The 18,511-nt window shown below is 43.0% G+C and overlaps 2 non-coding genes across 2 annotated transcripts; both read right to left on the minus strand.

Moving 5' to 3' along the window:
* Positions 1 to 17,743: 17,743 nt before the first annotated feature.
* On the minus strand, positions 17,744 to 17,862 carry LOC145678148 (5S ribosomal RNA). The gene has a single exon (XR_014130260.1). It is a non-coding gene; the product is annotated as a 5S ribosomal RNA (ribosomal RNA).
* Positions 17,863 to 18,039: 177 nt separating this feature from the next.
* LOC145678149 (5S ribosomal RNA) lies at positions 18,040 to 18,158 on the minus strand. The gene has a single exon (XR_014130261.1). It is a non-coding gene; the product is annotated as a 5S ribosomal RNA (ribosomal RNA).
* Positions 18,159 to 18,511: the final 353 nt, after the last annotated feature.

The raw sequence follows: 18,511 nt of genomic DNA on the forward strand, positions 1-18,511 counted from the left end.
GTGAAGGGGTTGCCTTTTTTTTTATGTCGATCGGGAGGGAAGCGATTGGGAAACTTTTGACTTTGTTTTTCAACCGAATATATTGATTGAATAGGTCGCCGACAATTTTACGGGGCGTCACGTCGTTGCCTTTTTCATGTCGATCGCGAGCGAAGCGAGCGTTTTTTTTTTTTTTTTTTTTTTTTTTTTTTTTTTACCGACAATATGTATTGAATCGGTTGCCAACACCTTTAGGGGCGCGTCACGTCCTTCTTTCTGTGCTGATCGCGAGCGAAGCGAGCGCGAAATTTTTGACTTTTTTTTTTTTTTTTTTTTTTTTTACCCACAATATTTATTCAATCGGTCGCCAACACTTTTAGGGGTGCGTCACGTCCTCTTTTCTCTGCTGATCGCGAGCGAAGCGAGCGCGAAATTTTGACCTTTTTTTCTCTTTTTAATTCTTTTTTTTCTTTAAGAAAAAATATTGATTTCATAGGTCGCGAACATTTTTACGGGATGCAACATCGTTTATTTGTTTTTCCAACCGTCTTTCTGTCTTGAGCCCCCGCCAAGTTAACTTTATGGTGGACAAAAACTATGTGCGGTGGGTTACCGCGGGGTTCTCCCGTTTCCTCCCACTTTCTTCATTCCACCACCATTTCAATCATTTCTCATAATCAGCGCCTCTTTTAGCCTAAGCGGCATAACGTGGGACGTAAAACAAAGATTTCCTTTAGTTGCTTTCTGTCTTGATTACGAGCGCGAAATTTTTTACTTTTTTTTTCTTTCTTTTGATATTATTCATTTAATAGGACGGCAACACCTTTACGGGCCGCCGCGTCGTCGTTTACACTTCTTCAGCCCATATTCTTTCTGCTTGTTCGTTTTCCGGCATCTTGTTATCACCGCCCGCGGCAATGCCTATGTCTTTCATCGCTTTTTGAAGCAAATCTTTAATAAATATGCACTCTCACATTTGTACTAATATGCATACCACAGTGGATAGACTGTAACTAGGAAAGCAGAAGCCTGCATATCATATTATTTAACAGTTGAAAGTGAACTGTCATTTTAAGTTTGATTTTGATCAGATGAGTGCAGTTCAACTCGTCGACAATTGTGAAGATTCTCGAGGTTAGGGACCATCCATTTTGTGCTTTGTAATGAAAATGGCTGCAGCCAAACTTCTCTGATCTGAATGAAACTTGGCATGATGATACATCTTGACCTGCTCTACAAGTTTATTTAGTATTTTCCGTTGCGCAGGCTTTTGCTTCTCCAGGTTCTCCCATGGAACTGAGAAACGTATTCAGTCGAACTTCTGCGGTAAGTCAGTATATCATCCTGAGAAGTTTGATCGAGATAGCAGAGGTTCGACTATTCGTTTTTCAATTCCATGTGATATTACAACACGGTGAACTAAATTTATATAGAAACACTTTGATTTTGTTTTGTTTTTTGCTAGCATTAAACTGAGAAAATGTTATTCAATAGACAGAGAACACCACTCAAAGAAAAGTACATCATAAGAATATATATATGGTTGCTGTGGTTCTCGGTTTAATTTGCTAGTTAAGAAACTTGCTCTAAATAAGTACATCTTACAGGTGAAAAACTAAGCCAGGCGATAGAATTAAATATAAAGTTATACACTTTTATTTTACGTTTACTAGTGTTGGGTTACTACTGTAAAATAAGTCAGTATATATGAAAGATAACTGTATTAGGTACTATTTTCCACCGGCGGTGTATTCTTGCATAGTGTACTTAATGTTTACAAGCGGGGCGCTACTAGTATGGATGCATGACAAGTGCTATTGAAACTCGAAAACTAACTGGTTTCCACTACCCTTGCTTATACGTATACCCGCGTCGCCTTCGCTCCTGTTCACTTTGGACGCACATTCTTGCTATCGCTCAGGCCCCCAGCTTTCTCCTGTTTTGGCTCCCTTAAATAGTATTCGTGCTTTTTATTGGCCACCTGGCAAAGCACTTGTAATGATTTTACACCAGTAACTCTAAAATACATGTGTATTACTTTATTTAATTCTGTCGTCTGCAGAATTTTTTTTTTTTCGTACAAATATGCCTTTTCATGCAGAACACTGAATTTTGCCTGTAAATTTTTGAGAATATGCTGTGACGAAACTTGAGCACCGTTCTTCTTTTCTTTCTTATCACGAGTCTTCTTTAGCCTAATGAGCACAATCATCACACGATAACGACTATTCTTTTCATTTAACTTGTAAACAAGTTGAACTAATAATAATAATTGATGTACAAAGGAGAAGTGTCCTACATATTTGAGGTAAAAAATAAAATAAATATACTTCTACTTCATCCGTGTTTACAAAGTTAAATGTTATCGATTTACAAAAAATGGTCACCTATCCACACACTGACCAGGCTCGACACTGCTTGACCATACATATTAAAACATCGGTCCCACTGAATACACAAGTAGTAAGCACATTCACATAAAAATAATTAGGATTACAGTATATAAAATGCGTTAATTAAAATAGCAAATGCCTTACCTTATCACAGGCGATCCAAAGCCACTGCACATCATCTGCTACGCACACTATATTCCTCCAATATTTCACTCACTTCCTATATCACGCAACAGAAAATATTAATAAAATTCACTTAGCAACATTTTCATTTTTAATCAACAATACGTATAACAATTAAGAATAAAATTAATTGTGAGCACATTGTTATAATTAGAATACTGTTTTTATTCGTTTACAAATATGGGATTAATATAGAGCTGGCAGCAACAATATATACAACTCATCCTGTATGTATCGTAAATCCTAACTTGAGAAGACATCTCTGACGCAAACAATGAGACAAGAAATCAAATACTATATCCGACACATTTGGGGTTTATTGAACTTCAATGTTGGAAGATACCACCTTGTCGGTAGTACAAATGTAATATCCTTACAACACGCGGAACTTTTGCCAGGCATATCTAGGAATTTGGGAAGATTAATTGATATCCTTAATGTGCAATGTATGATTATGACGCATTGTTATGTACACGCAGACGGAACCAGGACAATCTATAGATGACATTTGCACTGTGTTTGGACAATTTGTTCGCAGAAAATAACCGTTTTTGTCTATGAATACTTGAGAACATGGAAGGTATGAGATATACATTTTATGCGCAAATATTATAATACAAATCATTGTTAGTTTGGTGGATGCGTGAAAGAAAGAAAAGGAGTAGATTTTTGCAGACGTCCGGATATAAAGCGAGAACTGAGAATACGCATCTATAACATCTATTTTCTTTGTGTTAATGATATCGATGAACTAAACGGGGAAACTAAAATACAACTGTTTGCAGTATAATTCGAAGTATAGTCAAGTGCAGAGGCGTACTCACGGGGTGTCCACCGGGTGCGGACTCCTCGCAAAAGTTCCTAAGTGAACATACATTTGCAGACTTTCTCATTAAATGTAGTTATTAACAGGGAAAATATTGATGTATCATCAATATAAATCTGATCTTACACTTCATCTGTACTCTGTCTGTATCATGTTTTTGTGAAAAAGTAAGTGGAATATTTATCGTGTTTTCGAATGCAGAATAATAGTATATAGACATAGTGGCTTGTAGTATTGGAACCTTGCCCCCCGAAGCTTGGATCCCTTAGAAGAAAAAAAAATGCATGCGCGCCTGGTGAAATGGTTAACGAATTCAGTTCACTCGATGAATCGACAGATAGTAATACACATTTCGACAGATCGACAGCATTCGACAGATACAGACATATGAAAGTAGCACAAGAATTAGGCGAAAGTCCGTGCGTTTCCTCAATTCACGTAGGAAACAACAGAAAATATCAACTACCATAAAATAATCCGTATATATATTTAATTTATTTGGAATAAAATAAATATAGAAACAACCTGTTCATACATAACTACGGTAAGTGCGTTAATTGCTAACGTAAGAACAAATATGAAACAAGGCACAAAATAAAAAAGAAAAATAAAGTTAAAGGGAATAAATATTTAGGCTTGATTGTCATTCGTATTAAGAAGCTGGGTAATAAAATGTTAAAATCTACAGAAAATTATGAAATTAAATCAGGATTTGAAATAAAAGTCTATACATTGGAAGTAGGCCAGGGAGTTTGCAAGGCAGATGTGTGCGACACGCGTTACTTTATAGATTCCCTTCATTGAACTATAGTAAGCAGTACGAAGATGGTACTTTGCGTATAATCACAGGAAGGATTGAAGTTAATTACCATGGTAATATAATTATTTATTGATAAGTATTTCCATGTTAAATTATGAAAATTATAAGCACAAGGAGGGTGAAAAAGTAGTGTGACCGACTTAGCAATGACTGAAACATAAAATAGAAAAGCGAATAAAAACAAATGCCTTTTGAGTTATGTGGAATAAAGTTTCTTCTAGCCAGTAAGGAAGAATAGGATCTGGTGCATTCATTGAATACCTGAAAAAAATCGTTTATCAAAATAGAAGGAAACACACTTATCGTTGTGGCAACTACGAACTTCTGTTTACCTCAGCCCGCCTCAGCAAGTGCTTTCTATCCGGTCCGCGCTCCGTAACCAAACTCAACGCTGCCTGCTAGCGAAAGAATGACAGAAGTTAGATGTAAACAGTGCAACCACGCGCGATTTTACTCTCTAATATCTGTGCTTTTCGTGTGGAAAAATAAACTTTTTCTCCCCACAAACATTACCAAACTGAATCGGAACACTTCCTCTCCTTATAGTGACAGTTTTGTGCCAATCTGTGTTGTGAAAGTGCTAAAAAGTGTGCTTTTGTAGCTAGGCTTTGTAGTTAGTGTGTGCATGTGCATGCCGCCAAAAGCACACAACAGGCCCACGCTACAGCACTGAGTATCTCCAACTAGTCATCTGAGAGCGCGGACGGGGTAGTAAGCACCCACCTGTGATTGGCCAGTTCGTACTGGAAAGCTCGAAGCTCATTGGCTGAAGTGATCCCCTACCCCAGACCGACTATAAAATACAGGACAGACGTTCTACTCGTTCAGTCTGCCTGCGGAAGCGGCAGCGTGCGGTTCGTCGCACTGCCTGCACAAAAAGTGAAATTAGAACCCTGAATACCAATAAACATTTACAAACAAATTATATCCGATATAACTATAGTGATATCACCCAACAATAATTGGCAAAAAGAAAAATTGGCCAGCCGGGCGCAAGCCAAAAACGCCTCCGGCAAACGAAACAGTGCACATACATAGCAAATCAAAAACTTTAGTGACTCTTAACAAAAAATCACGGTAATTCACGCCGCAGCGGTCCTTTCAAGGGCCACAGCGTAGTGCTACCAGTTAACCAACCGAACTGTATCCGGCCCTTACAAGAGCCAGTACCACCAAGATAATAATATGAAACAGGCACCACCCAAACAGGACCCCAACGCCCAGGGCGGGGAGCCCCCCATCAGAAGACCCCCCCAAAGTACGCCAGTGACTACCTTAGCGAACCAACTGAAATCCATGCAATTTAGCACATTGGGTTCAGTGCAAAAACGCCGTGCATCCAATAGGACCAAGCAATTCCCCCCCCTCACCACCCAGGAGCTTCAAGAAGTGGCTAACACCAGTGGCGCCTCGCACCAGACCCCCCCACCACAGCACAACGACGAAAAGAACGAGTCGGTGACCTATCCGGACTCGAACCAAGAAGAGAACCTTATTGAAATGAGTGACTACACAGAAACAGAGGCGGAAGAAGATGGGCACGAGTTCCAGCGTGCCAAGAAGCGTGTGCGTCGCCGTGAAACAGTGAACGTTGCGTCCTTGATAGAATTCAAAAACCAATTCGCTCCCCTAGCGACCGAAGAAAATGATCAAGACCCACCAGAGCAAGCAGGCCCCAGTGAGTCAAACAGCCAAACCACCAGCAAACCCCCCCCGATTTATGTATATGGTGTCGAGAAAACTTACAACTTCTCTCGCACTGTGTCAGCAACATGCCATACTCCTCCAGCAGTGGACCATTGCAAGGAATACATCAAGTTCACTTGCCGTTCATGGGCAGACTACGAGAAAATAGAAGCCTACTGTGTACAAACAAACCGATCATTTGCCTCAGAAATCCCGAAATCAGCTCGATATTTCAAGGTGGTGATCCGCAAATTGCCCCTTGATACCCCCCCGGAAGACATAGAAGAGGAGCTCAACGAACTGGAATACCCAGTTCAAGAAGTGAGGCAGCTGAGGGGACGCACTGACCCGAACGGGACACGTCCACTCTTTCCGCTGTTCCTGGTATCATTGCGAAAAGTGCCAGGCATCTCAGCCATTTACAACCTTAACCGACTACTAAACTACAGAGTTACAATCGAGCCGTATCGCGGACCGACAGTACTGCAATGTCATAGATGCCAGAGGGTAGGGCACTCACAAAGAACCTGCCGAGCAACGCCACGATGTGTAAAATGTGAAGATTCCCACCTCAGCACACTGTGTCCCAAAACCACCCGGGATACACCAGCAAAGTGCGCAAACTGCGGGGGCCCTCACCCAGCTAATTACCAAGGTTGTCCTACATTGAAAGCGGCCAAAGCACGGCGCCAACCAAGAAACCCGGAAGGAAACAAGCAGAACTCCGAACAAACCAACAACGACCAAGGAAACAAAAGACCACCACAGAAACACAAGGACTATGCCTCCGCCACCTCCGACAAGGCAACGCCTCCACCCACACACAACAGAAAAGAAAACCAAGCCAGCAACCAACAATCAAACAGCAGCAACAACCCAACCAACCAAGAAGAACAACAAGAGGCAGCACCCACACCACCCAGACCACGCAGGAACAACGCCAAGCAGAACAATTCAGGTCCACGCACCGACGCAGCAGGCAGCCAAGACAAGAACGAAACCACTTCCATTTTGTCCCTTGTGAAGGACATAAAGGAACTTTTCCAGGGGCTAAACCTGAAAACGTTCCTGGAAAAGATTAAAACAGGACTCCGTAAAATCGCAGCCGCTGAAGATCCCATCGAAAAAATGACGACAATGTTCGAAGTAGTAGCATCCCTGGTCGACGATGGAACGGACTAGATCGACAATCTCCCGTGACCTCAAGGTCGTCCACTGGAACGCGGATGGTATCCGTACCCAAAAAGTGATTCTGGAGGACTTCCTCCGCCGAGAGAGAATCGACATCGCACTAGTCACAGAAACAAAGCTGAAACCACCCATCCCATTCCAAATCCCGAACTACACCATCCACAGAACAGACCGTCCTGGAGCAACCACCCTCGGTGGCACTGCTATCATCATCAAAAATTCCCTACCCCACGACCCACTTCCCCCCATCCAACTCCAGTCACTAGAGGTCACGGGCATCACGCTCCACTCACCAGATGGACCAATCCAGATACTGGCAGCCTACAGACCGCATAGCAGGAACCTAGATCCAGAAGACCTTCGGACACTGCGCCGACTTGGCCACCGAGTCCTGATTGGAGGCGACCTAAACGCTAAACATCACGAGTGGAATTCCAGGGTGTCCAATGACAATGGCAGAATACTCCATCGAGCCCTTAGAACAATAGACTTCATCCCATCCGCCCCCACCGAACCAACTCATTACCCACGTAATGGAGGAAGACCAGACGTGCTGGACATGGTGCTGACCGCCAACCTCGCCCTTCTGGATGGCCCATCAGTCCTTCATACACTCAACTCAGACCACATCCCAGTGCTCCAAACAATAGCCATTCGCCACCACATACAGCGCTCCAACCTCCCGAAGATAACCACCACAGACTGGGGATACTTCCGCCAGCTGCTTGCTCAAATGGTGAACCCACGTCTGCCTGTCAACACACCAGATAGCTTGGACAACACAGTGGAGACACTGACAGCGCAAATTCAATCAGCTCACAAACTGGCGACAACATCTACCACAAGGGCCGAAAAACCCCCCAGTGCAGAAGAACATCGCACCACGGTGCTAGTGCAAATGAAGAGATGGGCACGAAAGAAGTGGCAGAGGACACGTCATCCAGCCTACAAAACACTCTGGAACGCTCTCACTTCCAGAGTGCGGAAGAGGCTCCTGCGGATAAAATTAGCACAATGGAATCAGAGACTACAAGAGCTGGACACGCCAAATCGAGACTTCTGGGGACTGGTCCGCCGATTCGCCAGACCATCGGCCGGTCCACGGAATTACCCGCTCCAAGGACCACAAGGCCTACTTTACGAGCCAGAAGAGCAAGCCCAACAGTTTGCAGACACCCTGGAAGCCACCCTCCAACCCAACATCACACCCGCACCAGCCGACACCCGTGAAGCAGTGCGACGCACCATAGAGGATACCAACTTTGACGATCCACCTCCGCCGGATGCACTCACCACTCCGAGGGAAGTCCAACAAGTCATCCGCCGCCAAGCATTGCATCGTGCCCCTGGACCGGACAGAATCACACCTGAAGCTCTCCGGAACATACCGAGGAAGGCCCTGGTCTTGCTCTGCAGGATATTCAATGCCATACTCACCACAGGATACTATCCGAAGGCCTGGAAACAAGCGAGGATCTGCATGATACCCAAACCGGGCGCTACTCGAACGAACCCATCAAATTATCGACCAATCAGCCTCCTTTCGCACACCAGTAAGGTGTTCGAAAGGATCTTCCAAAGAAGACTCATTCAGTTCGTCAACGACAACAATCTGTTGCCCAACCACCAATTTGGATTCCGTGCTGGCCACAGCGCCGAAATGCAACTCGTTCGAGTAGTCGAGCTCATCACCGCCCGATTCAACGACGGAGGCCACACCTTGGGTGTATTCCTCGACATCGAGAAAGCCTTCGACAAGGTGTGGCACGAAGGTCTGATACACAAGCTCCACCTCCAGGCCTTCCCGCACTACCAACTGAGAGTGATAGCCTCGTACCTGTACGAGAGAAGTTTCTACATCTCCCACGCAGGGCACAGCACCAACCCAAGACCTATCCACGCAGGAGTTCCGCAAGGCTCCTGCATTTCACCTATCCTATACGCCTTATACACCAACGACATTCCCACCACCCTAAACACCACCCTAGCAACCTTTGCGGACGACACAGCGATCTTCGCAACACATGGCAACCAACGCTACGCTTCGGTCTACTTGCGAAGACATCTCCAACTCCTCGACGAGTGGACTCAGCGGTGGAGGATCAAGGTCAACCCCCGCAAAACTTCAGTAGTGAACTTTACCAGACGAAGAGTACTAGAGCCTACAGAATTCCAACTAGCGGGAACACCACTACCTGAAGAAGGACAAGCAAAATACCTCGGAGTCCACTTAGACCGAAAGCTGACGTTCGACCACCACATACAAACAGTCACGAAGAAAGCGTCGCAAAGGTTCAAAGCGCTACTACCCATACTCCTCTCCCCATCCCTAGCTCATAAGACACGGAAACATGTGTACGAAATGAGCATCCGTCCAATCCTCCTCTACGCTCACCCTGCGTGGCAACACGCAGCACCTACCAGACTCCGACAACTTCAAGTCCTACAGAACAGAGCAGCCAGGGCCATCACAGGACATTCCATGGACACGCGCCTCCAACAGATCCACGAGGACCTGGATCTGCCGTTCCTCGAAGATGTCAGAAGAAGACGTACAGCAACATTCTGGAGAGCCATCAGGCACTCACCCCACCAGCATGTCACCAACATCGGACGAGCAGAGCCTCATCGAAGAGTCTACAGGATGCCAGGGCCACTACCCTGAACCACTGCCATCAAAGGGACACGCGACAGTTGCGACCCTTTCAGAAGATGACTAACAACCATCAACAGTAATCAATTACAAAACATGATTGAAGGCAAGGGCAAAAGCCCGTAACTTCAAACCCAGGTTAATGCCTGCCACATACTGTCTGTCTGTCTGTCTGTCTAGCGAAAATTTCATTCTTCAGTATCGTTGAGTTTATTGCAGAAAGCAATGGCAGATACGGCATCAGCACCTGCAGCCCCGGCACAGGCTTCTCCTAAGAAGTCTGCAAAGCCTAAGAAACCAAAAACAACACCTTCTCATCCAAGAACATCAGAAATGGTGAACAACGCCATCAAGAATTTGAAGGAAAGGGGAGGAAGTTCACTGCAAGCTATTAAGAAATACATCTCTCAGAACTACAAAGTGGATGCCGAGAAGCTTGCTCCATTTATCAAGAAATACTTGAGAAGTGCAGTTGCTTCTGGGTCTTTGGTTCAGACCAAGGGAAAAGGTGCATCTGGATCGTTTAAGCTTAGTGCTTCATCGCTGAAGGAGAAGCCTGAAGGTGGATCTTCAACCAAGGCGAAACGATCAGCATCAAAGGAGAAGAAGCCTGCGAAAAAGCCAGCAGCTAAACGTCCCAAGAAGACTGGTGAAAAGAAAAAGGCTGCTGCTCCCAAACCTAAGAAATCACCATCTAAAGTGAAGAAGGCAAAAACTCCCAAGAAGCCAAAGGCCCCGAAGCCAAAGAAGGCTACAGCAAAACCGAAAAGTGCTAAGAAGGCTGCACCAAAGAAGAAGTAAATGTGTCAGTAAATCATCTGACATTTTAAAACGGCTCTTTTTAGAGCCATCAAATACTTTGAGAAGAGTAAAATTGTGCTTTTCCTATCATTATCACATGTTCATTCATAGCAATGTATAGTATACACGCAAGGGACTTTGAGTTTTCTTTTTAACCGAAGCACTTCTTGATGTAAGTGCTTTATAACAGAGGGGAATTGAGGGTGGGGAAAGAAAGCTTTCACGGGTGTCAAGAATGGTGTACTCGAAAAAAAATGGGGAACACATTACGTAATGTCAATTTGTGATCACTTACTTTTTCCTTGTTCCTATCTTCAAGTAGCGAAACAGTACAGAAAACGCACTTAATGCATTTGTTAGAAAAACTTTTGCAGGCTGACTGGGTTCGATTCTCGGTGGGAGCTCAAATGTTTCGCATTGCACGTTAATAAGTAGGTCCACGTTTGAAACAGCCTTGCTGCTGAAAGGGACACTAAACTAAAATCAACTCTTTTCAAGGCTGGGGTGAAAGAAATGTTCGAACTTATTACAACTCGTGAAAGTGAAGTAGACTATGTTTCAATTTAACGTCGTACTATTATGATTTTTATGATAAAGGAGACGGGTGATTACGCCTAATGAATGATGGAAATACTGGTGTAATGAGAAAGTGTTAGGAAAAGGGAACACGCTAATAACCACGGATACCGTCTTATAATTCGTAATATTGCTATAAAGAAAAATAGTAACACCAGCAGAAATGTAGGTGTACAATTGAACTGATGTTAAGTACAAACAGACACTTAAAGAAAGTTTAGTTTAACGTTTGCATTCAACAGCAGCGACCTCTGACAAAATAATATTACTTTTGCTACCTTGGAAGAAGTACATATTTCGCCTGCGAGTTCTATCAGATTAATAACGTTGAGAAGGGCAAACAGTGGTTGAATCGAAGTTAAGTTATGCAACATATGGCAAAATCGAACCCTTGACCACATAAAACGAAGATAATCAATCGGTAAACATAGGGGAAAACTAAAGAATATACTTGAAAGATAGGATGATATACGAAACGACAGGAAAACGAAGGTAGATGTATTAACTATGCAACATACGGCGTGAGAATTTAAAAAAAAAAGATAACAAGTATGGACAAGATCCTTGTTAGGATAACAGCATCTCTAAGTAGTGTATTGGTCCTAAAAAGGACCGTTTTTGAACTCAGTGCCAGAACTTCAAACTTAAGCACGTTCCCCACGGATGCGGCGAGCAAGCTGAATGTCCTTAGGCATGATTGTGACTCTCTTTGCGTGAATAGCACACAAGTTGGTGTCTTCGAAAAGCCCTACAAGGTAAGCTTCACTTGCCTCCTGTAAAGCCATGACAGCTGAGCTTTGGAAGCGAAGATCTGTCTTGAAATCTTGTGCAATTTCTCGGACGAGTCGTTGGAAGGGCAGCTTGCGGATGAGCAATTCAGTGCTCTTCTGGTAACGACGAATTTCTCGGAGAGCCACAGTACCAGGCCTGTAACGATGGGGCTTTTTCACTCCACCGGTAGCTGGAGCACTCTTTCTTGCAGCTTTGGTGGCAAGCTGCTTTCGAGGAGCTTTGCCTCCAGTAGATTTCCTAGCTGTCTGCTTGGTACGTGCCATTGCAACTGTCACGACTTGTTTCAAATAATTGCGCGCTGAATGAAGTCAAGTTATATAAAGAGCAAAACCGTTAAATCAAGCTATTTCTCATTGGATAAAGTCAGTCGAAAAGGACAGTTCTCATTGGCTTAGACACGTTTTGTGTTTTTCCTCCGTGCTTTCCCTGCATGATCGAAGGAACAAAACCACGAGTCTTGGGCTGCTTGGGCTTGTATTTCTCGTGTGTGGTGAGCGAAGCAGTAACATATCGAAATGACAGGACGTGGAAAAGGAGGCAAGGGTCTTGGCAAAGGAGGTGCCAAGCGCCACCGTAAAGTTCTTCGTGACAACATCCAGGGTATCACCAAACCCGCTATTAGGCGTCTTGCTCGCCGTGGTGGTGTGAAGCGTATCTCTGGTCTCATTTATGAAGAGACCCGAGGAGTATTGAAAGTATTCCTGGAGAACGTAATCAGAGATGCTGTTACATACACAGAACACGCCAAGAGGAAGACAGTGACAGCTATGGATGTTGTGTATGCCTTGAAGAGGCAAGGAAGAACCCTGTACGGTTTCGGAGGTTAAGTTGGGGTTCCTCCTATTTTGGATATAAAATTGGCATAAACGGCTCTTTTCAGAGCCAACAAATTTATATAAAGGGAAAGATTTACTTTGTGCGATTTTCTGTTAGATTATAAGAATTCGTGTAACTACATTAAAGCCTTTTGATGCACACTAAATTACAGACGTAGAGAGATTAATTTGAGAAAATCATACGTTTTTTTTTACATTATGTACGTTCATGTATACGTATTCATATCATGTAGCAGTATTAATGCTGGAGAAGGGGTTCTGGTTGGAAATTGGCGATTTGTTGGAAGTAGCGAGCATGAGAGATGCGAAACGCAAGTCGGAATTTCTGTTCTGACAGTAGGATGTACGTATAGAGGCTTATACAACTTCTATACTGTGCTGTGAGGGGCGAATAATGCGTTAGAAACCTGAATCTTGTCCTTTATCTTGTTTACGTGGTCTTGGGTTCGATTTCTTTCTTTTGCGGTAGTGTCTATTGTGATTTACATGTAAATTAATGACACTTCGTAGCGGGTTACTAAAATAAAGAGTAATACAAATATGAGATGTAGGTTAATGCATTGTATACTTCACATTATTTACTAAAGAAAGGCAGTAGTTACAAGAAACCTAGGCTCGCTCGTTGGGCACAGTAGCAAATGAGTTCTGAGATCAGAGAATAAGAGTAGTTGCGTATTACAAACCATATACATATAACACATATCACACAAATATGAATATCGACCTTGCAAAGAATAAATCGTACTTAAGTGTGCATTTAATGTCATTACTATGTTGCAAAAGAAATTTAGGAAAGTTTTCTGATCCGCTCTGTTCATGATGTCATTGGGGCATAGTAATGAACAATAATAAATGTCGAGAACATATTGAACAGAGTAATTTCAGCCAAGCCAACGCAAGAGAGAAACATGAGTGCTTTAAGAATGTTGGAAATTCCTTTGTCTAGCATGAAGTACATGAGAATATGTGGTATGAGGTTTTCTTCCATTGCTGAGAATCTGGGCTCGACTGTCCTGTCCTCTGGGTAATATGAGCCCGATGTACGCAAATATCAAAAAAATGTAGCTAGCGACAATACAAAAGGTAATGATCTTATAATTAATAATGTAGTGGGAACTAAGCACATCGCTGTTTGGAGTATTCTAAAGTTAGTGTGACTTCCTATGGGCTTCAATTACGATCGACGACTACACATATACTAATTAATCGAATAGCAGCGAGAATTTCGAATGAAACTAAGCAACTATCTCAGACACTTTTGATGAGTCTGTATATCGAAAACAATTCATTTCAATCGTAAATCTCCTCTATAAAGGGGTTTGTGGCCCTCATAAGGGCCGATTTGTATGAGATATAGGTCTTACATTTATGCCTTCTTCTCAGTTTTCTTGGGCAGAAGTACAGCTTGAATGTTGGGCAAAACACCACCCTGAGCGATTGTAACTCCAGACTACAACTTGTTTAATTCCTCGTCGTTACGGATAGCTAACTGCAGATGACGTGGAATAATCCTAGTCTTCTTGTTGTCACGAGCAGCGTTGCCTGCCAACTCAAGAACTTCAGCTGCCAGGTATTCCATGACTGCAGCCAAATACACGGGAGCGCCAGCACCAACTCGTTCGGCATAGTTACCCTTTCGCAAAAGACGATGGATTCTGCCTACTGGGAATTGAAGGCCAGCCCTGCTGGAGCGGGACTTGCTCTTTCCCTTGACTTTTCCACCTTTGCCGCGACCAGACATTGTTCAATATTCTTTCGTAATAAGATGAGAGGAAAAATTGCGGCCTCCCATGAATCAAGTCAGTTTTGTTACTACTTCAAGCGTGCACCCGAGTGCATCAAATGAAAAGCAAGGCAGTTGGCGCGAATTGAAACACGTACTGTAATTTAAATGAAGTCGATCTCTGGGATAGCATTAGTGAAGCACCTACACAAAACTAGAGAGACTTTCCCTCAATTAGTGACCGGCCCTTATCAGGCCCACATACACCATGCCACGCCAGAAGAAGAAATCACCCGCCAGAAGACCGGGTAGGGAGCCATCCCAAGCCCGCAGAGACTGCAGCGAAGACTCAAGAAAGAAGAAGACGACCACAAACCAAATCAAGAACACGCCAAGAGAACCCACCCAGGAAGAAGAAAAGGGACATGAAACCCCCAGCAGGAGAGAAGCAAATGAAGAAAGAAGAGAAGACCAGCAACAGCCAGACACTCCATCGGCACAACAAGAGGCAGTTCCGCAAGTGAAACTCTATGAAGTCACTTACACAACCGAGGAAGTCATTAACATCATAGCTGAAAAGATGGACACCTCAGAAGTACGCGTCACATATAGAGGATACAAGAGGTTCAGGATTGACTTCGCCACACCAGTAGTACGAGATGTTTTTCTGCGCATCTTCAAAGCCAAACACTTTGGTGACAGAGCAATATTGATCCAAGCCAGAGGACAAGAAACAACCGAATTCGCCACACCAGAAGATATGACATCTGAGGCATCCGGCCCTTTCAAGGACCAGAAGTCACCACACCCTAGAGCAGACAATGAAGTCAATGAACCAGCTGCCGAAGAAGAGTTCACAGTAGTGAAAGGCAAACGCACCAAGAAGAATAAAGAAGACTCGCCAACACAGCAAGAAGACCCACGAACCAAGAAGAATGAAGGCGACAAGAGATCCCACCAAAAGCGACCAATATTTACGTGTGTTATCAAAAACGTACCAGTCACCACAGATGTTGAAACCTTCAAAACTGAATTAAGGAAACTGAGAATCAATTTCACAAACGCAGTGAGGATACAAACCCAGAAAGGACCTGCACCCTTACTCAGATTGTTCTCAGAAGATCCCGCTCAAATAAATAAATTGATAACACATGGAATCTCCATAGGGACGGCACATCACAAAGTAGAAACATCTAGAGCACCGCCACGGCCGATGCCGTGTTACAAATGCTATCAATATGGGCACCAGAGAGCTTTGTGCAAAAACAGAAGAGTGTGCCATCGTTGCGGGAAGGAACACGAAGACACCTGCAATAACCCAATTAACAACAACTTCTGTGCAACCTGTCGAACAACAGGCCACAGAACAGGAAATAGCAATTGCCCAAGAAGACCACGTCAAACTCACACCATAGCTATGAAAATCTTAACAGAAGACCAGCTTACACAAAAAGAAGAAACTGCAAAGCAGCAAGATATAGACGATGGCCCTAATAAGGACCAGACCACCCAACAAGAAGAAGAAAGGAAGAAACCGGAAGACCCACCCAGAGCTACCAAGGAACAAGAACAAATTGCTAATATCCTACAAACACTTATTGATGACGCCATGCATACAGTCACCAACAGAATCATCAAATGGATTACCTCAGTCTTAACTTTCACAATAGAACCGGCAAACCACCAACGACTCACCAGAGCAATAAAAGAAGCAACAAAGAAGATCTACCGGCAATCCTTCAGCCCCATCTTAACAACAGATGGACAGCTATACGTTCCTTCTCTACAACGCATCAATGGAGCCAACGTAGAATAAAAAAAAAAAAGAAATTCTGCAGACAGATGACGACACAAGCACCGACCAAAGGATCAAGAAGACGGCCAAATTGCATGTTAAAAAAATAACAGTCTTCCCTACTAACAAAACACCTCCCAAATACAGACAACACAGATAGCTTAACACATACAGATAGGTTTTAGTAATTTAAAGTAAACTATAATTTATTAATTTATTATTACAGACACTTTTACATGGATTTTCACCACCCTTCTCAAGTGGTTTTGCCATGTAAATACTATTGCATGCAGCATGACCGATAAAGGGGGTTTTTTCCTGGTTTCCAGGTTTTTTATCCCTCTATCAACACAATAAAATCTTCTTTCGCGCTTTCCTATCTTCTATTTTACCCTTCTTTCTTTCTATCTACACTTTAACTACAGATACGCGTGTAAATGTCTTTCGTTAAAGATAGAAGCCGCGAGACACACCCACCGACACCAGCTTTAGGCTACTAATTGCATGTGAGGAGAGGCATGTAGATAGATGGTTGATGCCTTACTCTCTGTCAGGGCGCGGGCTTTCCCGAGGGGCGTCCTTATTTTTAACTTTTCTGTTTCTGTTTCTGCGGACACATCTAATTTTGCTGAACGAGTGAGTCATCATGCCACCAAAAACTAGCGGAAAGGCTGCAAAGAAGGCTGGTAAAGCCCAAAAGAATATCTCCAAGGGAGATAAGAAGAAGAAGAGGAGGAGGAAGGAGAGCTATGCCATTTACATCTACAAAGTTTTGAAGCAAGTGCATCCTGACACTGGCATATCTAGCAAAGCTATGAGTATCATGAACAGCTTTGTTAATGACATCTTCGAGCGTATTGCTGCTGAAGCTTCTCGTTTGGCCCATTACAATAAGCGGTCAACTATCACCAGCCGGGAAATCCAAACAGCTGTGCGCCTTCTTTTGCCTGGTGAACTTGCCAAGCACGCTGTAAGTGAGGGTACGAAGGCTGTTACCAAGTACACAAGCTCTAAGTAAAAATCTTCTTCAAGATTTTTCATTTCAAACGGTCCTTGTCAGGACCAACACATTATTCGAAAGAGTTAAATCACGAAATTTGCTTCATTCTGTTATGTAGAAACACCTTGAAATCCAATTTCTATATGCTGTTAGTAAAAAAGTAAAGCACATAGCGGAGATGTGTCGTGCTTGTATACGAAAGGCATTTACTCGCCGGAGATCTACACTTAGTCATAATAATTTACTTTTAAAAAGTGGTAATACATTCCGTGTTAAGTATAGTAGTAGGTGCACACGGATCGGAAATCAGGTTATTTTAATGTGCCGTGCAAATAAACAGGCTGTTAGTGTAAGAAATAGTGGGTATAACGCTTAGAATATCGATTAATCGCTATGAAATAATGTTGATAAATTATCTCTTGAAAGTACTATAAAATTAATGTTTCTAGTATTTTCGTACTTGAAGGATAATGAAATTTGAAAAAGAGATGCCAACAGCACCTGGTGTTCCCAGGCGGTCACCCATCCAAGTACTGACCAGGCCCGATGCTGCTTGACTTCGGTGATCGGACGAGAACCGGTATATTCAGCATGGTATGGCCGTTGGCGAATGCATATGGCTTCGAGTGAGTTATTGTAGCTACGTAGGTTTGTCGGTGAATACTCAAAAAGACCAGCGCGTGGAAAGCGTTGCTAATTGTTTTAAGTAATGCATGATTACGAAATTATCGTGGTGAACGATGTGAGAATATTCGTCTTTGTGAAAAACAAAATTAGAAAAAGTATACCAACAGCACCTGGTGTTCCCAGGCGGTCACCCATCCAAGTACTGACCAGGCCCGATGCTGCTTGACTTCGGTGATCGGACGAGAACCGGTATATTCAGCATGGTATGGCCGTTGGCAACTACCTTTTCTTCAATGTCCTGTTAAGGAAGTATGTTTTAAGTAAGAATTGACATTATTAACTATAAAGGCAAGCATATTAACGTCGTTAACATTACTTGGAATATACTAATATTCGAATAAATATTTGAATGTTCGAATGATGAGTGATTCGGATGTTCATAGTGCCACTGTGTCCTATCGAGTTTACTATCACGAACCACGTATGAAATTGTATATAAATAAATAAAAATAAATCCTTTATTAAGTATTGATTACAGGAAAAAGGCAAACTTACATTCTTTAATGTACACAATGAAATGTATGAAAGATATTTTTAAGATATGTTTCACTTACCCTTTATAACGCAAGG

Source organism: Thermobia domestica, unplaced genomic scaffold (genome assembly GCF_964235325.1).
Source record: "Thermobia domestica unplaced genomic scaffold, izTheDome1.hap1.1 HAP1_SCAFFOLD_1936, whole genome shotgun sequence".
In the NCBI taxonomy this organism is placed as follows: domain Eukaryota; kingdom Metazoa; phylum Arthropoda; class Insecta; order Zygentoma; family Lepismatidae; genus Thermobia; species Thermobia domestica.